The sequence below is a fragment of the Lactuca saligna genome, chromosome 8, assembly GCF_052625555.1.
Source record: "Lactuca saligna cultivar CGN05327 chromosome 8, ASM5262555v1, whole genome shotgun sequence".
NCBI classification, from domain to species: Eukaryota; Viridiplantae; Streptophyta; class Magnoliopsida; order Asterales; family Asteraceae; genus Lactuca; species Lactuca saligna.
The window spans coordinates 112,865,279-112,892,522 of record NC_136424.1 but is presented as its reverse complement, the minus strand read 5'-3'; the positions used below and the strand labels follow the sequence as shown (position 1 = coordinate 112,892,522).

The window sequence follows — 27,244 nt, the reverse complement described above, 5'->3', positions numbered from 1 at the left end:
TGTTGCATGTATAACTAGATAAAACTTAGATACAAAGCATTAAGGTTGTATGTGCACCATAGGGATGTTAGAGCACATAAAACCCAACAGCTTGATCTTCGGGTCACGACCCCGAAGTATGAAACGAGTCGAAACAGGGTGTTACTACTCTCCCATACTTAAATTAGATTTCGTCCTCGAAATCATTCCTTAATATCTCCTCTTCAAAACAAAACGATCCTGACCGAACTCCCTAAATCTCAAATATTATTGGAGAAGTCATCCTACTCGGACGACCGCCCACCCTTAATGCTGTCGAACCCAAATCAGCAAAAATCACAAGCCCTAATGAGTTTCCAACTGATATGCCTGAAACTAAGAAACCCTGATTAATGTCTGACTCATAAACAGACTGAACCATTCCAAACCGTTCCCACAAAGACTTGACTTCACAATCCGAACCGTACAAATCTATCCATCCTGAATAATTCATAGAGACTCAAAACATATACGCCCCGACCACTTACCGGTACCGAAAAATACTCATCAAAAACGAAATCAGCTCCCGACTCAAAAACCGAATAGGTACATGTGGTCCTAGTCTATCTACCAACATGACTTCATCAGTCATTCACTCAAAATTAAGGACAACTCAACCAACCAATGATCGAACGATCACCATGCCTGCTTAACCCTAATGATCGCTATAAATCGTCCTGAGTACTCACATCACATTTGGCCCCAACCTAGCCTACAATATCACAAGAATTACAAATGTTGAGGCCCACTCACAACCCTTCACCCAACCCTGTGATGATATAATTAATCCTAGATAACGCCATGAGCCAAGTCATAGACTTCTATCACTGTTACCACCGCCTACCAACCTAGTGAATGTTGGATAAGGTGTCTAAGTCCATAACTTATTTGGTATATACTTGACCCGACCGGCATGGTCCATTTGGGTTGCATCTCATCCAAACTATTATGGATAATTTTATGAGAGTTATACACATATGTTTATTAATATATTATGAGTTATAATATATTAATATGAATTTACGTTATTTAATTAGTTTTAGTCTTAAATTAATTATGAATTAATTTAGAGATTAAAAGGAATACTAATTAAATTATGGGCTATTTGTTTTATATAGTGTGGGCTAATACTCATTTGTTAATGGGCTAGGCTTATATGGAAGTCCATGGATGATCCATGGAGCTTTTAACCCATGGATCCTTGGAAAAGGAAAAGACATGGGTTATTAGGGTTTCACCCTAACCATGCACACTATATAAGCATGCTTATGGAGCATGAAATGGAGCCTAAGAGAAAACTAGTGAACTAGTGTGTGTGTGCATGTGTGTGGCCGATTTTATACAAGGTGTATACTCTCTCAAAGTTTTCCAAGAGTTTGTGGTGTTTGTGATTCCATTTGAGGCATTCACACTATTGGTGCTTGGCCCTCAAACTCCTTAGAACCAAACTCACCAAAAAGGTATGTAATCTCTTCTAACTCTTATATGTTGAAATGTTCCCCATGCCATGTTAGATAGGTTATAAACCTTGGAAAATTATTATTTTGCATGTATTTAGACAAACATAGATCCAAGGTTTATTAGGGTTGCATGCACACTTAGGAAGTGTTAGATTGCTCAAAACCCAACAGTGGTATCAGAGCCTAGGCTTGCTTGTTTGATACTTGATGCAAAATAGTGAAAAAAGTCGAAATCGTTGCTGTCAGCATGGTGGACTCGCCGAGTCCATTGGGGGGACTCGACGAGTCCAAGGCAAACTTCAACCTACTCGGCGAGTAAGTTCATGCACTCGACGAGTAGGATCGAAAGAGTGCAGATTCTCGACTTTTGCTGCTGGAAATGGACTAGAAACATTACCCTAAACTGTTTTGGTGTTATAAAACTTATTTTAGTTGGTGTAATGGTTGTTCTAATCCATTTGCAATAGCATATATCAAAATTCCATGATTTTATGTGTTCATATAATTCTTGAATTTTTGATGATCATGTTCATGTTCTTATGAATTTAGAAAATGATAGGAATTATTTGCTGAATTGTTTAGGATTAATTCTTTATCATTTATGTGTTTTAATGAAGTCCATAATTTGTCCTCAAGTTATGGATTACCAAAGGTCACTTTCATTTAACACACACTTAAAACACATAAGTTACATGAAAATGAAGAGTCTTCATTTTTATGAACCTTTAATTCATAAGTTATGAAATGAAGAGTTTTGCAAAGTTACAAAACTTGCCCTCAAGTTTTGGAATTTGTAAAGTTTCACACACTTTAATAAACTTTAATTCCAAACCTTAGAGTTTTAATAGTTAAAATTCAACCCTTATACTATTTATAACATTAATGGTTAATTATTATATATATGTATAAGAATAAGTCGTTTTACCGTTAGTAGGCCTCATTCACGAAGCCGGTCTATAAGGTGGGTATAAGGTTTTTGCCTATAAAATGGCGACTTAATGGGTGTATACTCTCACCCACCGCTTGCTTGATCGGTGGAGGGTCGGTAGCCGAACGGGTAGAACAATGACTTTAAATCCTCATTAAAAGTATAATGAATATTATAAAGTAACTAAACTCTTTTAATTCCCAATCTTAGTTATTTTAGGAAAAATGTGAACATGGTGCTAGTCCATGGAATTCACACTTTGTACCTTACCAAGTCGTTGGTGGAGCGTGTGTGGTTAACCGGCACACTAACTAGGACTAGTAAGGATCACGAAGGGTGACTTAATGTTTGTCATAGATCAATGGAGCGTGTGTGGTTAACCGGCACATTGATTAGGTGATAATATTAAGAGTACCAAGTGAATTAGCATGGTTATTCACACCTTGTTTTGTGATCCTCGGCATCCCAGTCACAAAACTTGAAGGGCAGAATCGAGATTGAAACGTGCCATTGAAAAGTTCAATGAATCTCAAAAGAATCTAGGAATTTCAAATCCAATTAAACCTAATAAATCATCTCGTTTTCATGGTGGAAATTGGTGAATCGTCATTCACCTACCTTTCAAATATATTATTACTTAGATTACGACATCCCTCTTCTAAGTGTAATATATTGTGATTGGATCCTAGCCTTAATATTACATTTGGGTGTCTTATTAAGGATCCTAAATATCTAATCTAAACTTACTTTCTTCTTTCAGATGTCTTCCAACACTAATGCTTCAGGCTCTAACCCAACTGGTTCTTTCTCTCTCATGAATCTTTGTGGGAGGGTCATCTTTGATGGTTCCAACTTCATGGATTGGATTAGGAACATCAGGATGGTTACTCGTTACGAGGACAAGGAATATGTACTCGATAAGGAGTTAAAAGAACTTGATGAGTCTACTGCTACTCCTGAGGAGATCGCTGAATTCAGGACTCATGAGAGAGATGCTACTAAGGTGGCATGTATCATGATGGCCACGATGACAGCCGAGCTCCAAAAGTCGAATGAAGATTTCTACCCTTTTGAGATGCACCAAGACCTGATGGAAAGGTACCATCAGAGTGCTCGTCAGGAGCGGTATGAAATAATCTCCTCCATAATAACTACCCGCATGAAGGATGGTGAATCCGTCACGGGCCACATGCAAAAGATGCAAAGGTATGTGGACCGTTTGCTGAAGCTGAATGTTAACATCCCCGAGGAGTTGGAAATTGACATCATTTTGCACTCCTTGCCTTCTTGTTATGATCATTTTCGAATGACATATCATATGAACAAGGAGGAAGTTACCCTCAGCAAGCTTCAAGGACTCTTGAAGACTGCCGAAACTGGTCTTAAGGGTAAAGCGGTTGTTACCTCTACTACTCCTACTCCAACTTCTACCCCTGTTTTAGCTATTGGGAAAGGCAAAGGGAAAAAGAGGAAGAACCCTTCGAAGGGTACCAAGGGAAAGTCTCTTGAAGGCTCCTCATCAAAGACTAAAAACGGTTCTGTCACTCCTTCTGCCATTCCCAAGGATGCTGAATGCTTTTATTGCCATGAAAAGGCACACTGGAAGCGAAACTGCCCTAAGTACTTGCAGGATCTAAAGGATGGGAAAGTGAAACCCACCTATGCAGGTATTTACACTATATTGTCTAATTACTCAACATATTCTAACTCTTGGGTGCTTGATACAGGATGTGGTATTCACATATGTTCTGATTTGCAGGGCCTAAGAAGAAGTGAGGATGTGGAGCACGGGAAGATAAACTTAATCATGGGGAATAGGAAGGCTTCACCTGTTTCCAAGATTGGAGTTTATACTTTGTTGCTTAATAATGGGTTAAAATTATATTTGAATAAATGTGTGTACTCGTCTGAAATGGCGAGGAGTATTATTTCTTTTCATGCTTTGTACAAACAAGGTTTTACCTTTTCGTTTGATAATGAATGTGGTGGTATTAATGCTTTCTTTAATAATGTGTTTTATTTTAAAGCATTACCTTGTGATGGTGTGTATGAAACTGTGTCGATTGTGGACAACTTAGGAAATAATGTGTTGTATATTGATTCTTCTACTAGCCTAGATAAAGCATCATTGTGGCATTGTCGTCTTGGACATGTAAACAAGAAACGCATAGGCCAACTCCAAAAGAGTGGAGTCTTGGAATCATTTGACCTCAAATCAGATGATAGTTGTGAATCTTGTCTACTTGGAAAAATGACAAAATCACCCTTCACTGGAACTTGTGAGAGGGGTGAAGGTTTGTTGGACCTAATACATACTGATGTATGTGGGCCATTCAAAACCGCCACAAGGGATGCTAATCAGTATTATGTGACTTTTATTGATGATTTTAGTAGATATGGGTATGTCTACTTAATCAAAAATAAGTTCGAAACCTTTGAAAGGTTTAAGGAATTCAAGCAGGAAGTAGAAAATCAATTGGGCAGGAACATTAAGATGCTTCGATCCGATCGAGGTGGTGAGTATCTTAGTACCGAGTTCCTTGACTACCTTAAGGAGTGTGGGATTGTCTCACAATTGACTCCTCCCAGGACACCACAACTGAATGGTGTAGCTGAGAGGCGTAATCGAACCTTGTTGGACATGGTTCGCTCTATGATGAGTCGAGTTTCGTTACCAATCTCTTTTTGGGGGTATGCCTTAGAGACTGCCGCCCATATCCTTAATCTAGTCCCTACAAAGAAGGTTACCAAAACACCTCATGAGATGTGGACTGGGAAGGTTCCCAATTTGGACCACATCAAAATTTGGGGTTGCGAAGTCTTCGTGAGGCGCGAAACTCATGATTAGCTTGAACCTCGAAGTGAAAGGTGTATTTTCATCGGCTACCCACAGAAATCCTTCGGTTACCTCTTCTACAGACCCAGTGAGAATGTGGTCTTTGTAGCACGAAGAGGGATCTTTCACGAGAAAGAATTTATAAGCCAAGGAGACAGTGGGAGGCAGATTGATCTTGAAGAAATTCAAGAATCAATTGGTGAAGGAACCTTAGACACTAGCAATCAACCTGAGGAGGAGACTCCTGTTGATCCAGCTGACGAGTCTGTACCTCCGAGGCGTTCCACACGGGTTAGGAACACACCTTCGTTTTATTATGGTTTTCATATTACTACGGAAGGTGATACGTTTATTAGTGATAGTACACTAGTAAATTTGGATGAACCTAGCAGTGTTAAGGAAGCCATGGCAGGCCCGGAGTCTGCTAAATGGAAGGAGGCTATGGACAGCGAGATACAGTCCATGTATGACAATCAAGTTTGGAACTTGGTTGACAATATACCAGGCCATAAAACAGTCGGGTGCAAATGGATCTTCAAGAAGAAGACAGACATGGGAGGAAAAGTGCATACTTATAAGGCTCGACTGGTTGCGAAGGGTTTTACTCAAACTCAAGGTGTTGATTATGATGAAACCTTTTCGCCGGTAGCAAAGATTAAGTCTATTAGGGTTATGTTAGCCATTGCAGCATTTCATGATTATGAAATATGGTAAATGGATGTCAAAACTGCTTTCCTTAATGGAAAGTTGGCTGAGGATGTGTACATGAATCAGCCAAAGGGTTTTGTCAATGCAGAGTACCCTAATAGAGTATGCAAGCTTGAGAAATCCATTTATGGATTAAAACAAGCATCTCGTAGCTGGAATCTTTGTTTTGATGAGAAGGTAAAAGAGTTTGGCTTCTTGAGAAGCGAAGATGAGTCTTGCGTGTATGTCAGAGCTAGTGGGAGTATAGTTAGCTTCTTGGTACTGTATGTGGATGACATACTACTCATAGGAAATGACATCCCAACCTTGCAGGAGGTTAAGTCCTGGCTTGGGAAGTGCTTTGCTATGAAGGACCTAGGGGAGGCTACCTATATCCTAGGGATAAGGATATTAAGAGAAAGGAGTAGAAGACTAATTGGACTTAGTCAGAGTATCTACTTGGATAAGGTGTTGAAAAGGTTCAACATGGAGAATTCCAAGAAAGGAGATTTACCGATCCAAAGCAATACCAAACTGAGTAAGACTCAGAGTCCGAGTACAGAGGCAGAGATAGCTGAGATGAGCCAATTACCATATGCTTCCGCAGTTGGCTCGATCATGTATGCTATGACTTGTACCCGTCCTGATGTGGCATTTGCTTTGAGCATGGTCAGCAGGTATCAGGGGAACCCTGGCAAGGCTCATTGGACCGCGGTAAAAGAACATTCTCAAGTACCTGCGGAGGACTAAGGATTGGATCCTTACCCTTGGTGGCAGTGATGACTTGAGAATATTAGGGTATAGTGATGCTGGTTTTCAGACTGATAGGGATAATTTCCGCTCTCAGTCGGGCTGGATCTTTACCTTAAATGGAGGGGCAATTTCTTGGAAGAGTTCCAAGCAGGAGACGGTGGCTGATTCGACTTGTGAATCAGAGTATATAGCAGCGAGTGAAGCAGCGAAGGAGGCGATATGGCTAAAGAACTTCATCGGAGACCTTGGAGTTGTACCAGCTATTAAGGAACCTATAGAGATTTTCTGTGACAACAATAGTGCGGTTACCTTAGCCAAGGAACCAAGAGATCATGGCAGATCCCGACACATTGACAGAAAATATCACTTCATAAGCCACAAGATTGAAGAAGGACTCCTTGTGACAAGGAGGATATCGTCGGATGAGAATCCTGCATATCCCCTTACGAAGGGACTGACGAGGGTTAAGCATTTTCAGCATGCGAGACGCATCGGGCTGAGGGACGATATTAGTTTTACAGATTAGATAGTTTTCCTGAAACTTGTAAAATGTAATCGACGTTTGATGATGAATAAAATTTGTGATTTATTTATGAGTAAAGTGTTACTATCATTGTCAATTATTTACTATTGTTTCAGTTTTGCATGTTTTGACTTCCAGAATAATTAATTTATTCAAACCTCCACAATCGATCATACGTCGGAAGTAGGTATGAATCAAGATTGTCATGAATTGGGTTTGTAGATGCCTTAAAGGTGTTTAGACATGGCAATGGTTGCTGCAACATTCATGAGTACTCATAAGTTATGAGTATTGGTATAAACCCACGCTCACTTGTATCACTTCATGGAATTTATCTCGAGTGATCGTGAGACGATAACATCATATAAATCTTTAAACCTAGAGATATGAGTTGTTACCTATGAGTTGGTTGTGCATTGATTGCACGTAAACACATCAGTAACTTGATGTTATAAAACGTGCCTTTGTGTACAATTCAATAAGTAGTAGAACAAGCATATCAGTCGAAGTTTATCTGTTCCTTCTAGAAATAGAAGCGATATCTGGGCCCCTCGATGATTTTGTGTTGACCCACGTACCAGGCCTGGTCAAAACTAAACCGATGTGTTCAGTGATGCTCTTCGTCAAACAAATCGGAAAATCGAGAAACAACTGCTAGACAATAAGCAAGACATAGTTCCATGTGTTTGTCCGGCTGATATCATGAGAACAGAGGATTATGTGATCACTTATCTAAAATGGCGCTTCATAGTTCGACAGAGTCTTCATTGTTCGAGGGAGTATTCGAGAGCTACGATTGTTGGTTGGTTCCTGAAGTTATAGGCAAATATAGTTATTAGACTTATCCAAGTGGGAGTCTGTTGGATAAGGTGTCTAAGTCCATAACTTATTTGGTATATACTTGACACGACCGGCATGGTCCATTTGGGTTGCATCTCATCCAAACTATTATGGATAATTTTATGAGAGTTATACACATATGTTTATTAATATATTATGAGTTATAATATATTAATATGAAGTTACGTTATTTAATTAGTTTTAGTCTTAAATTAATTATGAATTAATTTAGATATTAATAGGAATACTAATTAAATTATGGGCTATTTGTTTTATATAGTGTGGGCTAATACTCATTTGTTAATGGGCTAGGCTTATGTGGAAGTCCATGGATGATCCATGGAGCTTTTAACCCATGGATCCTTGGAAAAGGAAAAGACATGGGTTATTAGGGTTTCACCCTAACCATGCACACTATATAAGCATGCTTATGGAGCATGAAATGGAGCCTAAGAGAAAACTAGTGAACTAGTGTGTGTGTGCATGTGTGTGGCCGATTTTATACAAGGTGTATACTCTCTCAAAGTTTTCCAAGAGTTTGTGGTGTTTGTGATTCCATTTGAGGCATTCACACTATTGGTGCTTGGTCCTCAAACTCCTTAGAACCAAACTCACCAAAAAGGTATGTAATCTCTTCTAACTCTTTTATGTTGAAATGTTCCCCATGCCATGTTAGATAGGTTATAAACCTTGGAAAATTATTATTTTGCATGTATTTAGACAAACATAGATCCAAGGTTTATTAGGGTTGCATGCACACTTAGGAAGTGTTAGATTGCTCAAAACCCAACAGTGAATGCTACGGTTGGTTCGCAGTCTTATAACACTTCCATAACCACATCCCATCCTAATGAATGCTAAGGATGCTCGTAGTCTTACATTACTCCTAACACCACAAATAACCTAGTGAATGCTACAAGTGATCTGTAGTCTTACATCACTTCCACAACCACATACTAACCTAGTGAATGCTACAGCTACTCTATAGTCTTACATTACTCCTACATCCGCACACTAACCTGGTGAATTCTGTGACTGCTCTAGAGTCTTACATCACTCCCACAACCATACACTAACCAAAAGCATTGCGAGTCAAAACCATGCCTATCAGACTTTATCAGGTGCTTAGGTCATGCTTCAGATCCCAAAGCCTTCATAAGACAAGAACAAGTAGAGAGGTCCTAACACAACCCTCGACCTGAAGCTAGCCATGAATCCATATCATTTTCTCTTATTCTCATCATTAACCAAAGAACATTATTTCTTGCTTAACCCTGAACCCTCTCGCAACCATAACTGGCTCCTTAGTTGACTTAGGATGATACCATGTTGACCAGCCTTCCCAGTTAATCCTTAATCAAACAATATCTTATCAGCACCACTTGATTAGTCGTTCAAAGCCCTACATTCCACATGGTAGTTTGCTCCACACTTAAAATCCTAACCTATCTTGTATTCTTCCTAACCTCAAGGAACCCTAGCGATCCCTCTAGATATATCGATCCAAAACTCTAACATATGCATAAATTCTAAAGTGGCTTGCACTTAGAACTATCCCTGGCAACCCCAAGTGACCATCCCTCACTTGGATTCATCTACATTCTTGATAAAATTATGATTATTGGATTACCAAGCCATCCCACACTCTCTCTATCCAACTACTACTATATTGAGCTTGTTGAAATAAGATCCCATGACTAAAATTATCGGGTGCTCACACCCCAAACCAGATGAAGCACTTTACTACTCTCGAAAAAGATTGTCGTATCCAAAGTAACTTCCCTTGATACAATTCTTCAGCCTTCTACAATCCCAGCTGATGACAAGGAACCCAAAGGACCCACAATTAGAACAGATAGATAATCACTTCAATGTTCTACCTACTACCGAAACAAACCCAAGTCTTCTATAACCTATAATTTCATAATCCAATAATTCAAGGCAACGTACCCAAAAGCCATGATATACCATAAAAAGAACATGACGATAGGTTGTCATGATCATTGACCTCCAATTATACAGCTCAAAACCTTCAAAGCATCCCCACCCATTGATGATAAATGTGAACATTCAACGATCGAGGATGAACTGGTAACTACCCAACAATCCAATCTTTTATTGAACTAACCCATGAGGAACTATACATACCAAATTATGAATTTGATAGACAAACCAACGATAGAAACCATATATACCCTGAGCTAAAGAATTCTTTAACAACCGACACTCGACCCAAGCAACTTCACCACATCTTAACTAGTTCATCGGCATCCCCGAAAAGGACCGTTGGCTATAACGAGCTACCTGACCAACAACTTCCTGAAGCGAAGACAACTTGTGCATTCCTGAGCACATAAAACAAATGTTAACTTGCTTCCCACATCATATTGACCATATCTTGAACCAAAGCATTGCATATCCGAACCACAGATCCCTATAACCCATTCTTCTGAAACAGTGAACACAAATAGATATATGATCTTTCAAGAAACATGCCCAGTTCTCCCCCACTTGGGTTCGAAGTATCACCAACTGACGTTGCAGACAAACCACACTTCAAACCGATTTAGCTAAATACATACCATCCGTAACCCTTGGAATCCATAACACAACGCAAGATAATAACCTAGATAAAGATCCAACAACTCAAATATATTCTAAATCTCAGATGGAGACCTCAAAAACTTCCTAGTCATAATTGCCTCTATCATCAAGAATTGAATGCAAATGCACAAGTAACAACTTTGATAGCCCATTCATAGCACCGATTCTCCATTTAAGAACAATTTGACTACTACACACTTCACCTTTGAATCTCTGACCTTCACTCCATCGCGAGACACAATCATAAAAACATGAGGCATCATCCTCATAGACGAGATATAACATAGACAATGAAAGTTGTCGTTCCCGATTCATTTCTCCATATCACATGGAACAACCTTCTAGAACACGCTCTAACTGAACTCAAGGAAAGCATACCCCTGGTCCTCATCTTGTACATTCTCCACGAAAATGACTCTCTTTCCACAGATGAAATTCTCATGATGCGGTCAAAGTACACGAATCCTCTCGTGCATTTACACCTTTTTCTCAGATACTATAAACATCTGTTTTACCCCACTGGGTCATCCTACGTCTTTACAATCATACACTCAGTCTCTCTCCCACAACATAGAAAACTGGAAGAACAAAATCCTTGTCATAGAAAATAAGATCATAAGCCATCGTCCGATCACTCAATCTCAAGACTACAATCCTCAAGATGCTTATCCCAACCGCTCCCTCATTGAGTCCCATGACTCGAACTGACACTACCTCAAGCAGGGCCCCCAAAACCTCGAAATCAAGTACTCATCTAAGTCTGCATCATTCACCCCAACTAACATGTCCACCAAGGCCCAAACAATCGCTAGACCCGTCTTCTTCCTGAACAGCCATAATCAAAAAGCTGATAATACCCAAAATGTTGCAAAGAATTCATGGTGCCAAACCATATTGCTACCCTCAACTAGTTCCTTCGAATTTTCAGGACTTTCCTGGATTCAAGTACGGATTCTATGTTTCCAGTAGTATGGGCCCAATACTACCTTCCACACCTATCTGTACTTTCCTCAGAATCATCCTAAACCCTCTAAGTCACTTCCTCATAATGATACCCTCCAAAATTTGCTAAACAGTGCATAACTCACACTAAAGTGCTTGCTACTCTCTCCTAGGATTCCCATCTCACCCTGCCATCAGCTGTTGAAGGATCTTTACTAATATCAGTTAACTACTTCATGAATACAATTAAATGCAACATAGTTTATATTATCCTTCGACTAAAAGACGGAACCCTACAACAATTAGACTTAAACGAGAGTTGCGTAATAAGGTCAAGTCAACCTCTCTAAGATTAATTAACCATTACTGCATGTAACTTAACATATTCATGTGATAACTAACTTACATCAATATGAGTCCTACAAAGCACAAAGCAAGCAACATTTGAGCATCTAGAACCAAAAGCATCACATAAATAGGTAGTCCTACCTCAGAAGCTCCTAAAGATCTCTAGTCACTCATGTATTACTACCAGCTCACTCAATAAACATAAATGCATCTCTCCTAATCAGGCATCCTACCATGCAAAACTAAGCAGATCCTTAGCCCTAATCTAGCATGCAATTATCATATACTCACATCAACATCAATCATAAAACACATATGGGTATGTTGGGAATTAATTACTTGATCTTGGCTAATTGCACACATCATACTACCTTTTAATTTATAAACCTTATGTAAAATCATTTTCTTTTAGAAAATTTTACCAATTCCTCAGTTTAAGTTTAGGAACAAAGCATTAAGAGTTTATTCAAATCACAACTACATGATCTTAAAACACTTATCATAGTATCATTAAAAGTTATCATGTGCACAAGTCACCCATTGATGCGATGCAATCTAGCACTGCCCCTCCTTTAATATAAGAAAACCTGAAACATGTAAACCACAAATCGTAACCACAAAGCTTAGCGAGTTCCCCAAAATACCACACACAACACATCACAAATAAACAACTATGGATTATCTGTAACCCTGGAGACTACCCGAAGTGTCAATACACAATAACACATATCATAGTAACAATAAGAAAGACCCAACTGGTCAACACGCACACACACACACACACACACACACATATATATATATATATATATATATATATATATATATATATATATATGTTACCATAAAGGCTCATACAAACATGCAAGAGTCACAAAGGCAGCTAGCATCCTACATACACAATTTAGTGAGTCGACATTGGTGCCTTCGACTCACAAGCACAGGGAGGAGACTCACCTGAATCGAAAAACTCTGAAACACTACTATACAATCCATTTTCTGCACTGCTTGCACCCATGAATCCACTAACACTAGAGCTAGATAAAACTTAATTAATAACTAAAAACCCTCAAGTTTGACCCAAGGTCAAAATTGGTCAAAAAGTCAACACTCAACAAAAGTCAAAGTCAACAAGTCAAACTTCAGGCTGAGTATGCCCAACGTACTTAGCTTGTATGCATAGGGTACTCAGCCTGATGAATCCTTAGTTTCTCGTCCACCACTGAAATCAACTCGTCCCTGACTACACTGAACAAACCACACATATCCTCTCTCATAAACCTTAAGACCTCTGCAGCGATGATGTCACAGACATCCCTCTCGCTCAAATATGAATCTGCAACAAGAAATGTCACCATCCTGAATCTGAAAGATAATGATAACACATCAAAACCAATACATAGTGCTAACCTAGACTATTCATACCCACCTACAAGTTCCTTAGTATTCCTATAACACTTCATTGACCCGGTTATGGATCCTATGCTTTCAGTAGTATGGGCCTACTATTACATTCCATACCAATCCTTACTTGTTCCAAGGACTGCTTTAAGACTCCCAAGTCACTTCTCATCACTCCTTTGAATTCCTCACACACATGAATATGTCTAGCCATATTCATAATGTTACACTTCCTAGACTCTCTCGCTATAATTCATCCCTTCCCACAAACCTATACACCAAACATGCCTCTATACTAAAATCAACCAAAGATCTCACAATACATATAACAATACACATAACAAGCATACGAGGAATTTATATAAATCCGAAAATTCTAGCATGCAATATTGAGCATATCCACACCCTATATTCTAGCTTGCGTAATCATTCAAATCACAATTATAAAATCATATGTGTATATTGGGAATTACTTACTTCCTGAGCTCCGACTGACTGTACGCATTACATCCTCCACTTATTATAAAACCTTTTAGGAAATTGTTTTATTGAATAAAAAGAATTATCTTTCAAAAACTTCTTTAGAAAATCTGTCAATCGTCAGTTTGAGTTCAAACACACCGCAAGGCGCATCCAAATCCCTCAAGCCAAGGCTATGATACCAACTTTTAACGTCCCAAAAATTACAAAGATATATTTGATTCATAAAATATATTAACCAATTAAAACCCTTGTTTTAAAAATTATTGACTGGCATTTGTTTGATTAAAACCATACGTTATTAGAGTCAGAGTTTCATAACCACAAAAATGAATATCTTTGATGCATGTGTACGGTCCCACCGAGATCTTCCCATGAACAACCTGCAAAATGTTTAATCCAAAAATATAATCATGAAGCTTAGTGAGTTCCCCAGTATACCAAATATTCCACCATACATGCAATAAATCCAGATAAATTCCTTGGCTCTAACGTCGTCCTATCAACATACATACAACATACATATCATTACAGAACATGAGAATGATGTGGTCCTCCCATAGTCTTACGTATGATTGCTATGGTCCTCCTAATGGTCTTTCATGAAATTGTCAGGGGCTAAATCCTAGTCTTTCATACAAGTTTCATGGTCCTCCCATGGTCTTTCATGCAATTGCTAATGGCCAAATCCTGCTCTTTCATACATTACATAGATTCATATGGAGTTAGAGATCGGATAGACAATCGAACAGATGATCCACCCCAGAGAGAAGAATCATACAAGAACATTGCAGTAAGGAATTAAACCAAGAGTTCTCAGGCTATCTAAACTAAACTACATAGAACCAATACTATCATTACCATATAATCATGTAACATAAACACATAACATATACTAGTATATTACATAACCTTAGCAACTACCCTTCCCTAGTTACCCTTGCGTTGACCACTTCTCAATTATGCCCTTCATTGGTTAATCATACATAAGCCTGATAATTGGTCTTCCGTGCTTATCCCTGCCATTGACCACTTCTTAATTAAGTCCTTCATTGGTTAACCATATAAGGATTTATCCTAGTCAACTAGCACACTTGTACTCTGACAATATCTCTATCCTACCATGAAAGGGATATACAATAGGATACGTGGCATAGTGAGAAACTCACCTAAACTGAAGAACTGAAGAAGCAAAACAACACTCTCACACCCTGCACTAATCAACCATGTGAATTGACTATCACCAAAAATGATGAATCCTTAATCAACAACCTAAAATCCTCTAAGTTTGACCCAAAGTTAAAATAGTCAAAATGCAATGGTCATCAAAAGTCAATTTTCAACTAAGTCAATATCCACCACGATGTTGAGGCGTCTTGGCCATGTTGTTGGCATGGCTAGACAAAACAATTGACATGTAGGAGACCACCACATCATGACAAGCTCTTGGCCACGTCATGATTTCTAGTCAGAAGCCAAAATCTTTTATTAAGTAGTTAATCCTTTCAGACCAAGGCTCAAAACATCATATCGAATTCTTCTCAATGGCTTAATGGATAAATTTTACAAATTTCTCCATTAAGACCTCATCATGAAGTAAGATCTTAAACACTAAGTCCAAAATGGAATAAATCCTTCACAAAACATGCATGACTCTGAGGACAAGATCAAGCTATCAACTTTCCAACAAGAAAAGGTCCAAAAGACAATCCTTAATGATTAGAAGGGGCTGGAGTAATCTCAACTCTAAGCACACCGCCAAAAACGAACCAAAAGCATAAAAATGTACCATAAGCTAGATCTAACAAATTAGAAGTAAAGGTGAATGCTTTATACTTACAATGGTCCAGAAATGAAGTCACTTAGCTAGATCTACACTTAAGCTCTTCATAAAAACACTTTGCAAGCAACTTGATCTTCAAGCTCCACACTAAAACATGAGAAATGAGCCTTCAAGTGGCCAAGAACACTCAATGGGCCTAACATTTCACAATATGATGGTGAAGGATGAAGAGAATGACCTAACGCTAAAGTTAAGGTCCTTAAATATGGGAGAAACCCTAAAAATCATGAAATTGGGTTGTAGCATCCACTAGGTCGTAACATACCTCTTGCCACGTCGTAATGCTCAACAGATATACACGATTCATAAAAATCATGCCACATCATGGTCATCCATCCAACACATCGTGCCATAGGGCATTTCTCTAAAATCCCATCTTTGATCCCAGTAAGTCTCTAGGTGGTCCATTCTGGAAAACAAATGTTACAACGCATTTATAAGATAAGCATGGTGTAATTTTTGTCGATTTTAAAATTATAAATAGAGAATTATTTTGAACCTAAAGGATACACCACGAAGAGCTGACGTTTTTCGAATAAACAACAACCATTCCTAGACGATTTCAAGGATAGAGATCAAATTAGTGATGGGTTATAAGGGTCATTAGACAACTCTAAGGGACATGAAAGCAACATATTTCAATCCTCAATAGGCCCAAAAAATAGATCTATGAACATACTCTTAATTGCAACTTTAATATGCATGAATACATACCTTTTAGTGTTCGTCAAAATCCTCGTAGATCCTTGATTGATTCATGAGCACTAAGAGTCCAACGTATAACTCCTCTTTCGTAGTCGCACCGAAGCCACTCATCTTCAGCAACACCCGACATCAACCTGTCCATCAAACACACTGAACAAGAGCTCTAAAATCCAATACTACTGAAACAACATCGCCATGTCGTGCCCATGAAGTCACCACGACATGGTGTTGAGATTTTGGTGGTTACGAGAATAAAGAGAGGTAGCCGAACTTGTTCTTAGGGTTTTGAGAAAACTCATCTTATAATTTCATCCATATACCTCTTTATTTATAGGCAATGATATAAAAACGTAAAAGATAATTATCTAGCCGCCTGATAATTTTCCATATACTTGGTAATTATCTGACTACTTAAATAATCTTCTTTTATCCTCTAGAACATTCACTAACTTCTAAATTTCATTTAATTAATTAAATAATATTAATTAATTAATTAACAAATCAAGTACATATAGTTTTCCTATGTCATTTATTGCTTATTTCCGTCATTGAGTGTAATCCGAAAGAACTTTACTATTAAAGGCAATATTATCAATTGTTGTGATTGTGGACACTATTCTCCATCAATTAGGAGCAAGGTTTTTTTTAAGAATTAAGATTTGAATAATTGGGATTTCATTCAGTTTTGCTCTATTAATCATGTTTAGTATAGCTTTTATGATTTCGTTCTACTCTTTACTTCAGATTACGGGCTAAATACACTTTGTTTTCACTTAGAGTATATGAACCCTAATTTTATGAGTTGATTTCTATAATTTGGATACTAGTAGTTATTTAATTTATCATGTTTATTTGATCAAAGATCCATATGTTTTAAAGTTTCTATCTTTATGACCTATTGTTGAGTTAACTTAGTTTAAACGACCACTCTCATTAAGTTGGCTTGAATCATAACTGTTTTATGACCATATAGATTATTATGACTAGTGATTTACCAAATCCCATGGTTAGGTTATAGGTTAAATAAGTTTAACATGTATGATAATTGCATTTAATATGATAATTATATTTGATGACCATTCAATTATAACGCTCGTAGATACGAGCTAGTCAATTTAGAGACGATAAGCATCAAAAATGACTTTTTTATGTAAGATTATTTAGAAGGAGTAACCTTAACTAATATGTAGTATATGTTACAAGGATTCCATGCATATAAAGAACGCTGAAATCCGAGTTATAACGAAGAAGTTATGATCCGTCGAAGTTTCGCGACAGAGCCGACACGACACTGAATGACGTAAAAAGTGAATTTACGTTAGAGAAATATTTATCCTTAGCGATGTAAACAGAAGTCGTAGAATACGTTAAACCGAAAGCGTGCATAAAAAGAACGCCCAAATCTGACTTCGTATGAGGAAGTTATGATTTTTCCAAAGTTTCGACTTAGCAGTATGCAGCCTGAATCCTTGATTTGAGATCGAGTGATTTTTAGCCGAAACAATCTAAATGAGAATCGAAGGATCTCATCAATAGTAGTGAAACGACAAACATATAGGCGGAAACGGACATCAGATGAAGAAGTTATGAATTTATAACAGAGTTTTCCTGTCACGGCCTACTAAAAATAATATAAAAGTAATATATTTTAATATATTAAAAATAAAGTCAAAATTAACCAATGGAGTCTAAACTAGAGTTGTAGATCATAATCTCACCTACGCGTCGATATAAAGAACATTGAAAACGGAGTTCGTATGCGAAAGTTATGAATTTCTAAAGTTCAGGGCGCGAAACCCCAAAACTGTCAGATACCACGACGTGGCAACCAGTGCTATGACGTGACAAGTCTTCTGAAACCTCTTGGAATCCCCCAAATGCAACTTGCGATAACACATGCAGTGACGACCAAGCCCATGGCGTGGAAAAAGGTGCCACAACGTGGCAAGGGCAAATTTTGCCCTATAAATAGATTGTAAGGGCCAGCCGTTTAGGGTTGCTATTTTCTCTCCTCTCTCTCCCATTTTACCTCGATTTACTTGCTATGTGTATAATATAAAGTTGTTTATATGTGTGGGTGTATAGTCCCTTTCATAAACACATATATAATACAAGTATTGTTTGAATGTATTAAGTATATGTTTGGGTGAGTGTGTAGTTACTTTCTTCTAACGCATAAATATTAAGTATTTGCTATGAAATACGTGCTATGTGTATAATATAAAGTTGTTTATATGTATGTGTATAGTCTCTTTCATAAACACGGGTATAATACAAGTATTGTTTGAATGTATTAAGTATATGTTTGGGTGAGTGTGTAGTTACTTTCTTCTAACACATAAATATTAAGTATTTGCTATGAAATAAGTGCTATGTGTTTATGTATATTGTTGTTTATTTGGAGTGAGTGTGTAGTTACTTTCTTCTAACACATAAATATTAAGTATTTGCTATGAAATAAGTGTTATGTGTTTATACATATTGTTGTTTATTTGGAGTGAGTGTATAGTTACTTTCTTCTAACACATAAATATGAAGTATTTGCTTGAAATACATGTTATGTGTTTATGTACTGTTGTTTATTTGAGATAAGTGTGGAATGGATGTTTTATATGGTTTTTACATGAGTTAAACCGTATATGTACTTTATATCTACTAATATGTTGGGTAGATGAGATAGTTGGTATGTGATAAAATGATGAGGTATGTAAGATGATTAAAGAATAATATTGGTAGATGCACCAATTAGAGAATATCATAATACTAGCAGATGCGCTTAAGAATAATATTGGTAGATGCACCAAATGGAGAATATCATAATACTAGCAGATGTGCTTATGGGATAATCTTGGAAGATGCACTTATAGGAAAGTGTCGGCAGATGCGCCTAAAAGAGAATGCCATAAACCTAGCAGTCGCGCCTCATAGTGTATGACGTAATCCTAGCAGAGGTGCTTATAGGATGATGTTGGTAGATGCGCCTTATGTAGCAATAGATTTTGTGCTAATTCCTTAGGTCAATCCTTAGGAATGAATGAATGACGGGTAGTTGAATTCTTAGGGTAAAATCCTAAGAAATAAAGAAGATAATGGGGATGGGTAATTGGGTTGATTGTTTGATGGTTGAATATAATAATTATATTATTGTGGGTTGAAAACTCTATATGCTCACTAGGCTCCCAAGCCTGACCCACTCAGTTTTCTTTGTATCCCAAGTATCGATGCGAAGATATATTTTACCGAGAGATTAAAAGAGATGTAAATCATTAGTGTAAATAAATGTAAGTTCTGTTTATGCTTATGTGTCTGTATCGGAACATGACATCCCGGGATTTTGTTATATAATGAGAATACATTTCTTTAAAGGAATGCTTTGATAAATTCGTATCATATTTTGTTTTGGGAACAAATTCCGCAACAGTTTTCTTTAAAAGATTACTCTGATTTTAAAAACAAAGCATAAACAAATCGGTCTTACATCCCGAGATTTTGTTATATAATGAAAATACATTTCTTTAAAGGAATGCTTTGATAAATTCGTATCATATTTTGTTTTGGGAACAAATTCCGCAACTGTTTTCTTTAAAAGATTAATCTGATTTTAAAAACAAAGCATAAACAAATCGGTCTTTTCTGGCCGTGAAATTGAGGATGTCACAATGCAATCGTTTGATCTCTTATGGCCACTAAGACAAATACATCAAATATTGCATGATACAAACTAAAATACCGATAATAAGGATAGTTAGTATACATGACCATTGTGATTATAGTCATTAGAGTCATATGATTAGTAATCGGACCATGAGAACTAATCAAGTTAGGAATCAATAGAGGACGAATTAATATCAATTGCATTTCTTAAAAAATCAATCATAACCGAAGGGGTGTAATCAAATCTAAGTGAAATCACCGTTAATACTTGTTTCTAAATCAGTTTTTCAAGTTTGATTTGTTAGATTGTTTTTATTCTTTCCCTTAATTGTTTATTGTTTTAGAATTAAAATAAAACATCCATTAATTTATATATATATTTTTAGGTTAATTGAAAATTAAGTTTTTTTAACTCAATTTTGCCCCTTGAGTTAAACATTCGTTTTACCGAAGCTATACTGTCATATGATTAGACACACTTATCTAGTTGTGTAATAGTGTTTATCAATAGTGAAATCATTTGTAAGTTCAAGACTATGTTTCACTCATGAGTAGGGCTGTAAACGAACCAAACGAACACGAACAAGGTCTTGTTCATATTCGTTCGTTTAAGTTAGCCGAACAACAAACGAACACGAATGGATAAACGAACGAGATTTTCTTGTTCATGTTCGTTCGTTTAACAAATTACTTTGTTCATGTTCATTCATTTATGTTCGTGAACATGCTAAACGAACATAAACGAACAAAGATAAAAAAAAACACTATTGAACATATATGAACATAAACGAACATATAATATAACAATATAATAAAAAATAATTGAATATAGATGAATATAAATAAACTTAAACCAACGAACATAAACGAACGTAAATGAACATCATACACGAACGTTCACGAACATAAATGAACGAACGAGACCATTGTTCATGTTCGTTCATTTAACTAAACGAACGATATTTTTTGTTCATGTTCGTTCATTTATTAAATAAACGAACATAAACGAACTTCCCGGCGAACAGTTCACGAACGGTTCGCCGAACGTTCACGAACGGTTTGCCGAACGTTCAGTTCGTTTACAGCCCTACTCATGAGAATCAATTACTTAGAAAAAGTTGAGTTTTTTGTTTTTTATATAATGAGAAGACTACGTTTCTAAAAAATTATAATAAAAATGAAAAAAATATCATTAACGATAAAAAAAAGTTTTTTTTGACTTTTACTATAATATACAATGATTTTTTTTTTTTTTTACAATTACTAATAAAAACATTTCTAATAAAAACAATACCATTTTTTTTAATTTAAAGGAATGACTTTTATTCAACTTTTTCTCTTTGTCACTTTCGTGGTAATTAAGATCACTTTGTGCTTTGTTATAGTTTCTTGCTTTTGCAAACCGTTGAGGCACTTCCTTCATATTGGATAAATCATGTAGGTTAAGGGGTCGTAGGATTAAAGCTGGTTGGGTTAGAAGTTCTGATTTAAACTTGTTGGTTGATTTTGCATATAATTGATTGTGAAAAAAACTATATTACCCTCCAATAATTTTTTTTTTATAATAATTCCTTTAAACCGAACTTGTAAATTGTGCTTTTGGGTAAAATACAACAAAATATATAACATATCAATAAAATAAAAATAATAACGTAATCTGATAGATCTAGATTGATTGTGGATTAGATCATTAATACGAAACATTAATAGGTAAACATATTATTTTAACTTAAAAAATATCAGTTCAACACAACTTTCAATATGATTGATGTAACACCTCATTTTAGTATATCTTGAGATTATAATATTAAACAATAATTATGAAATATGAAGAAGTAATATATATTACTGTTTAGCCAATATAATCATCATAAACATATAGATGACACCAATACGATTTTCGTAGATATATAGAACGTTTGAATCTAATTTTTGTATGAAAAAGTTATGATTTTTCGAAGTTTTGTGTTTAACCATATACGACAAAGTGCATCGTAAAATACGAATAAGAGATAGATTGCTTATTGGCGTAGTAATCTAAAAGAAAATCATAGTAATCGTAAAAACGAGAACGTGCATATAGAGAACGTCCAAATCTGACTTTATATGAGAAAATTATGATTTTTCAAGGTTTCGGTACAACAGTGCATGACATTGAAATCAGAATGGAAATCGGTGGATTGTTAGCTGAACCAATCTAAATGAGAGTTGAAGATCTCGTAGATACAATTCCATCAATATAAATACAGACCGAGAACAGAATTTGTATGAAGGATGACCATACCATTGGACTGGAGGATGGCGGTGATGACGACAAGACTAGAGGAGGATGCCGTCGGCGGAGGAGACCGGAGGTGGTAGGTGTCAGTGATGAAGAAGGATATGTCGTCGCGTTTTTTTTTTGGAGGACCGATTTGGCCGTTCGTTAAGGGCAAGAAGAAGAGAAAGCATGTTTTTGGAATGATAGACTGGTTGTGTGGAAGGAAAAGCTTCATGGATAGATTGAAGGAGATGTAGTACCTGCATTAAGGGTAAGGGCAAAAGGTGTCCATTTTCTAGTTAGCTTCTTTTTTAGCGGACCGAATCCAAGCATCATGGACTGACTGTAGCCAGAATAAGTTGCAAAATAGATTGTATCAAATACACTGATCGGACCGGGTCAGTCAAAATGTATGACCGGATCGGGTCAGCAAGAAATCAAATGATCAAACAGTCCCTAAGGCAACAATCAAATTTTATTAAAGTCTAAATGCATGCTCAAGTTTTAAGTTAAATAATAGTTTTTCATCGGTTCACAATAAACACAGTAATATTCAACTATTTATACCGGTAATTGTATTGAGTAATAGTAGTTTTGCCTTTGATTGCATAAGATTATTTTGATTTTCTTTTATATCTTGATTAATGATAAAAATACTATTATCAAATCATCTTTAGATCAAAAGATGTATTCATTTTTCATTACAATCTAATAAACTATTTTTACAAATTTGGGAAACAGATATATGAGTTCTTAGAATTTACTAGAATTTTTTTTTAATGTATTTTTATATTTAAAAATAAATAAAAATTCAAGTATTTAAAAACAAAAAGGGTCTTGTAATAGCTAAACTTAAGAAGTAGTAACCAAGTGGGTGAATGGGCTGCACCACACACCTCACCCAACCCGAACCATAGCGCCTATAGGTCCGTCATCCGTGGTCCAGTTTACACACACAACACCTAAAACACACAGTGGAAATTCATTGGATCTCAAAGTCCATATCCAATACAGTTTTATGTTTTTCCCTAAATTCGATATCATTATTATTATCTCAAATTCTCAACAAACCCCAGTTCAAAAGTCCAGTTGAATTTCTCGGGTTCAAGCCCAATCTTCTCTCTCCTCTCTCGCATCGAAGAATCGCTTTCTGGATCTCGAATTCTCCGATCGGCCTCCGATTTCTTCGATTTAGATCGCGTAATTGTCTTCTGTAGCTGTTCTTGAGGTATATGTTTGATTCCAGCACTGATCATTGTTTGTTTTTTTAGTTTTTGAGTTTGTTCTGCTTTCGTCCGTCTGTTTTACCTTGTTTTTTTTCTCATCTCATTTGCGATGATTCTTTGTTTTGCTTGTTAGTTTAAAGAGTTTGTTCATGTTTCTTACTGTAACTTTTGAACTTGTTTGAAATCGAATCGGAAGATGTTTAACTGTTGTTTTTGCCTTGTTTGTTCGCTGCTCAACTAATCGATACTGTTCAATGTTCGTCTGCATTTTTTAAAGCTGTCTTCTCTTCTCTGGGCTTAAATTGTTTGTACCTTCTTTGAAAAAGCCCAAATTTGATCGAAAAACCCTAGATCTGGTTTTTGGTGTTGAGCTCCTTCAGCCCATGGATATCCAAATTGCTTTATTTTTGACTTTTTAGCTTTATACGAACGAAGTATGTTGCTTCATTTTCATTTGATTTATTATCTGTATCGGTAGCGACATTGGACTCGAAAAATCGGCCCAACTGAGAAAATTCTAAAAATGTATCTCGATATTTTTTTAAAAGTCTGTCGATAATCGAATGTTCAAAATTTCCATACTTTCTTCTGATTTGATTATGTGTAAATCAGGTCTTTTTCTTCCTCACTCACATGGAGTTAACTCCTACTTCAAACAATGCCATCGTCAACATGGAGATGCACCTGGAACCAGTCTACCTCGGCGAGCCAACAAACAACACAGAACAACCAATCAAACGCCGAAAGAAGAAATCCATGGTGTGGGAACACTTCACAATCGAAACCGTCGGATTAGGATGCAGAAGAGCTTGCTGTAAACAATGTAAACAATCATTCGCTTACAGCACAGGTTCCAAAGTCGCCGGCACCAGTCACCTCAAACGTCACATCGCTAAAGGAAGTTGCCCAGTTGTTCTTCGTAATCAGCTACAACAAGACTCATCTTCTCCATTCACTCCAATTCAAAAGGTAACCCCCGATTCCGCCATTCCAACCACGAATACACCTAAACGCCGTTACAGAACCACCACCAATTTCCCTTTCGTTGGATACGACGCTAACACCTGTCGCCAGGAGATCGCCCGGATGATTATTTTACACGATTACCCTCTTCACATCGTTGAACACCCTGGATTCATGGCTTTCATTCGTAACCTTCAACCTCGTTTTGAAATGGTGAATTTTAACACTGTTCAAGGTGACTGTATCGCAACATATCTTAGAGAGAAGCAACGGATTCATAATCTGATTGAAGGGATGCCTGGTCGGATTTGTCTCACACTTGATCTCTGGAATTCTTGCCAAACAACAGGTTATGTTTTTGTAACGGGTCAATTCGTTGATAGTGATTGGAAAATCCACAGAAAGCTACTAAACGTTGTAATGGAACCATACCCGGAATCTGATTCCGCTTTCAGCCATGCTGTGTCTTCTTGTCTATCGGATTGGAATATGGAAGGACGATTGTTTTCACTGACAATAAACCAGAGTTTGAGTGAAGTCGGAATCGAGAGTCTCAAAAGTTTGCTTTCAGAGAATGTCAACATCCTCGGTGGTCAATTGTTGCTTAATCACTGTCTTGCTCGTTCTTTAACCGGAATTGCAATGGAAGCGCTCAATTCCGGTCATGAAGCTGTGAAAAAGGTGAGAAACTGTGTGAAGTATGTGAAAACCAACGAGACTCTCGAAGAGAAATTTCTCGAACTCAAACAACAACTACAAGTCTCGAGCACGAAAACTTTACAACTCGATGATCAAAATCGATGGAATACAACTTACGAGATGTTACAAACGGCATCGGAATTGAAAGAGGTGTTCTTCTTTTTAGACACCTCCGATGCCGATTACAGCAAAGCCCCAGCCCCGAATGAATGGAATCACGTCGAGAATCTTTGCACGTATTTAAAACTTCTTTTCGATACCGCAAATCTGCTGACATCATCAACAATTCCGACGACAAATACGTTCTTCCACGAAGCATGGAAGATCCAGCTGGAATTGGCACGTGGGGCGACCAGCGAAGACGTGTCCATCAGCGGAATCGCGATTCCGATGCGGGAGAGTTTCGATAAGTATTGGAAAAGTTGTTGTTTGATTCTAGCGATTGCGGTGGTGATGGACCCGCGGTTTAAAATGAAGCTTGTTGAGTTTAGTTTCACGAAGATTTATGGGGAGGAAGCGGTGACTTATATAAATTTAGTGGATGAAGGGATACACCAGTTGTTTCTCGAGTATGTTGCGCTTCCGGTGGCGGCAGGTGGTGGTGGTGTGGCGGCGGGGGGTGATGGTGGTTTGGATGTTGAGGGAGTTGGTATGACGGATTTTGATATGTATATAATGGAGACGGCCAGTCAACAATCGAAGTCGGAATTGGATCAGTATTTGGAGGAATCGCTGTTGCCGAGGGTGCATGAGTTTGATGTTGTCGGGTGGTGGAAATTGAATAAGGTGAAGTATCCGACGCTTTCGAAGATGGCGAGGGATATTTTGACGATTCCGGTGTCGACGGTGATTCCGGAGTCGGTTTTTGAAGTGGGGAGAAATGAGATGGATCAGTATCGGTGTTCATTGAGGGCGGAAACGGTAGAGGCGATTGTTTGTGCTAAGGATTGGCTTCGGAATGGGGGTGAGGGTGATTCCGGGGAATTGATGAAGCCTTTGGTGAAGATGGAATTCCCGATTTGATTTGTGTGTGGTTTTGCATTTTAGTTGTAGGTTTGGTTGTACACTTTGAAGTTATTTGTTAGGGTAATGGGATGGATGCGTATTTTGGAGTTTAATTTTCCTTGAGCCTACTATTTTGTTTATTTTTGGGGTGTTTTTTTTTTAACTTTTTGCCATCAAAAGTCCTTTTTGCAAAAGGATTTTTTGTAACTTTTCACAAAAGATGGTTTTAAAAATGTGTTTGGATTAACTTTTGAGAAAAATCAAAAGTTGTTTTTAAAAGATGTTTGGTTTAATTTTTGCATGTAAAATGACTAAAAAGGATATGTTTATATATTTACAATTATTTAGTAATTTAAATATACTATTTTCAACTTAACATTTTTTTTAAATACATATTATAATTTTGTAAACATTTTATTAGAAAATATAAAATATAGATTTCTTTTAAATATTCCTAAATTTTTTATTATAACATTAAAAAATGTTTATACAAATTATAAATAATTCATAAAAATATCATAAATAATATTACATTCGTCTTTGCAATGTGTTTATATCTTGTGCAATAATATCTCGTATCGCTGCCATATATAAATTATCACCACTCGTGCGACGTGTACTTGGACCTTTTTCGTAAACTTCACTACTAGTATCACTTCGTATGGGATTGTAGGATTCTTGTTGTGCCATATTAAATGTTTCATCAAACCTACCAAACTTTCTAATATAGTTATGGATCGCCATCGATGCTATCACAATTTTAATTTGGTTCTTATACTTGTAATTAACATGCATGTCTCTTAATAACGCCCACCTAGCTTTCCACACTCCAAAAGTTCGTTTAATGATATTCCGCAATGATGAGTGGAGATAGTTAAATTTCTCTTTCGGTCCACGAGGTTCACGAACAGCAGCCGAGTGTCCACGTCGAAAATCCGGTAAATGATAACGAATATTTGTGCCTTTGTATGGAGCAAGATACCCTCTAGTATTTGGATATCCAGCATCAACAACGTAATATTTATCTGTAATTAAAACAAACAAATTATTTTTTCCTTTAAAAAAAGTA

The 27,244-nt window shown here is 36.9% G+C and overlaps 1 pseudogene across 1 annotated transcript; it reads left to right on the top strand.

The window, feature by feature from the left end:
- Positions 1–23,327: 23,327 nt before the first annotated feature.
- Positions 23,328–26,315, top strand: LOC145010420 (zinc finger BED domain-containing protein DAYSLEEPER pseudogene; annotated as a pseudogene). The gene is made up of 2 exons (XR_013663871.1): positions 23,328–23,510; positions 24,121–26,315. The product of XR_013663871.1 is annotated as a zinc finger BED domain-containing protein DAYSLEEPER pseudogene (transcript).
- The last annotated feature ends 929 nt before the right edge of the window (positions 26,316–27,244 follow it).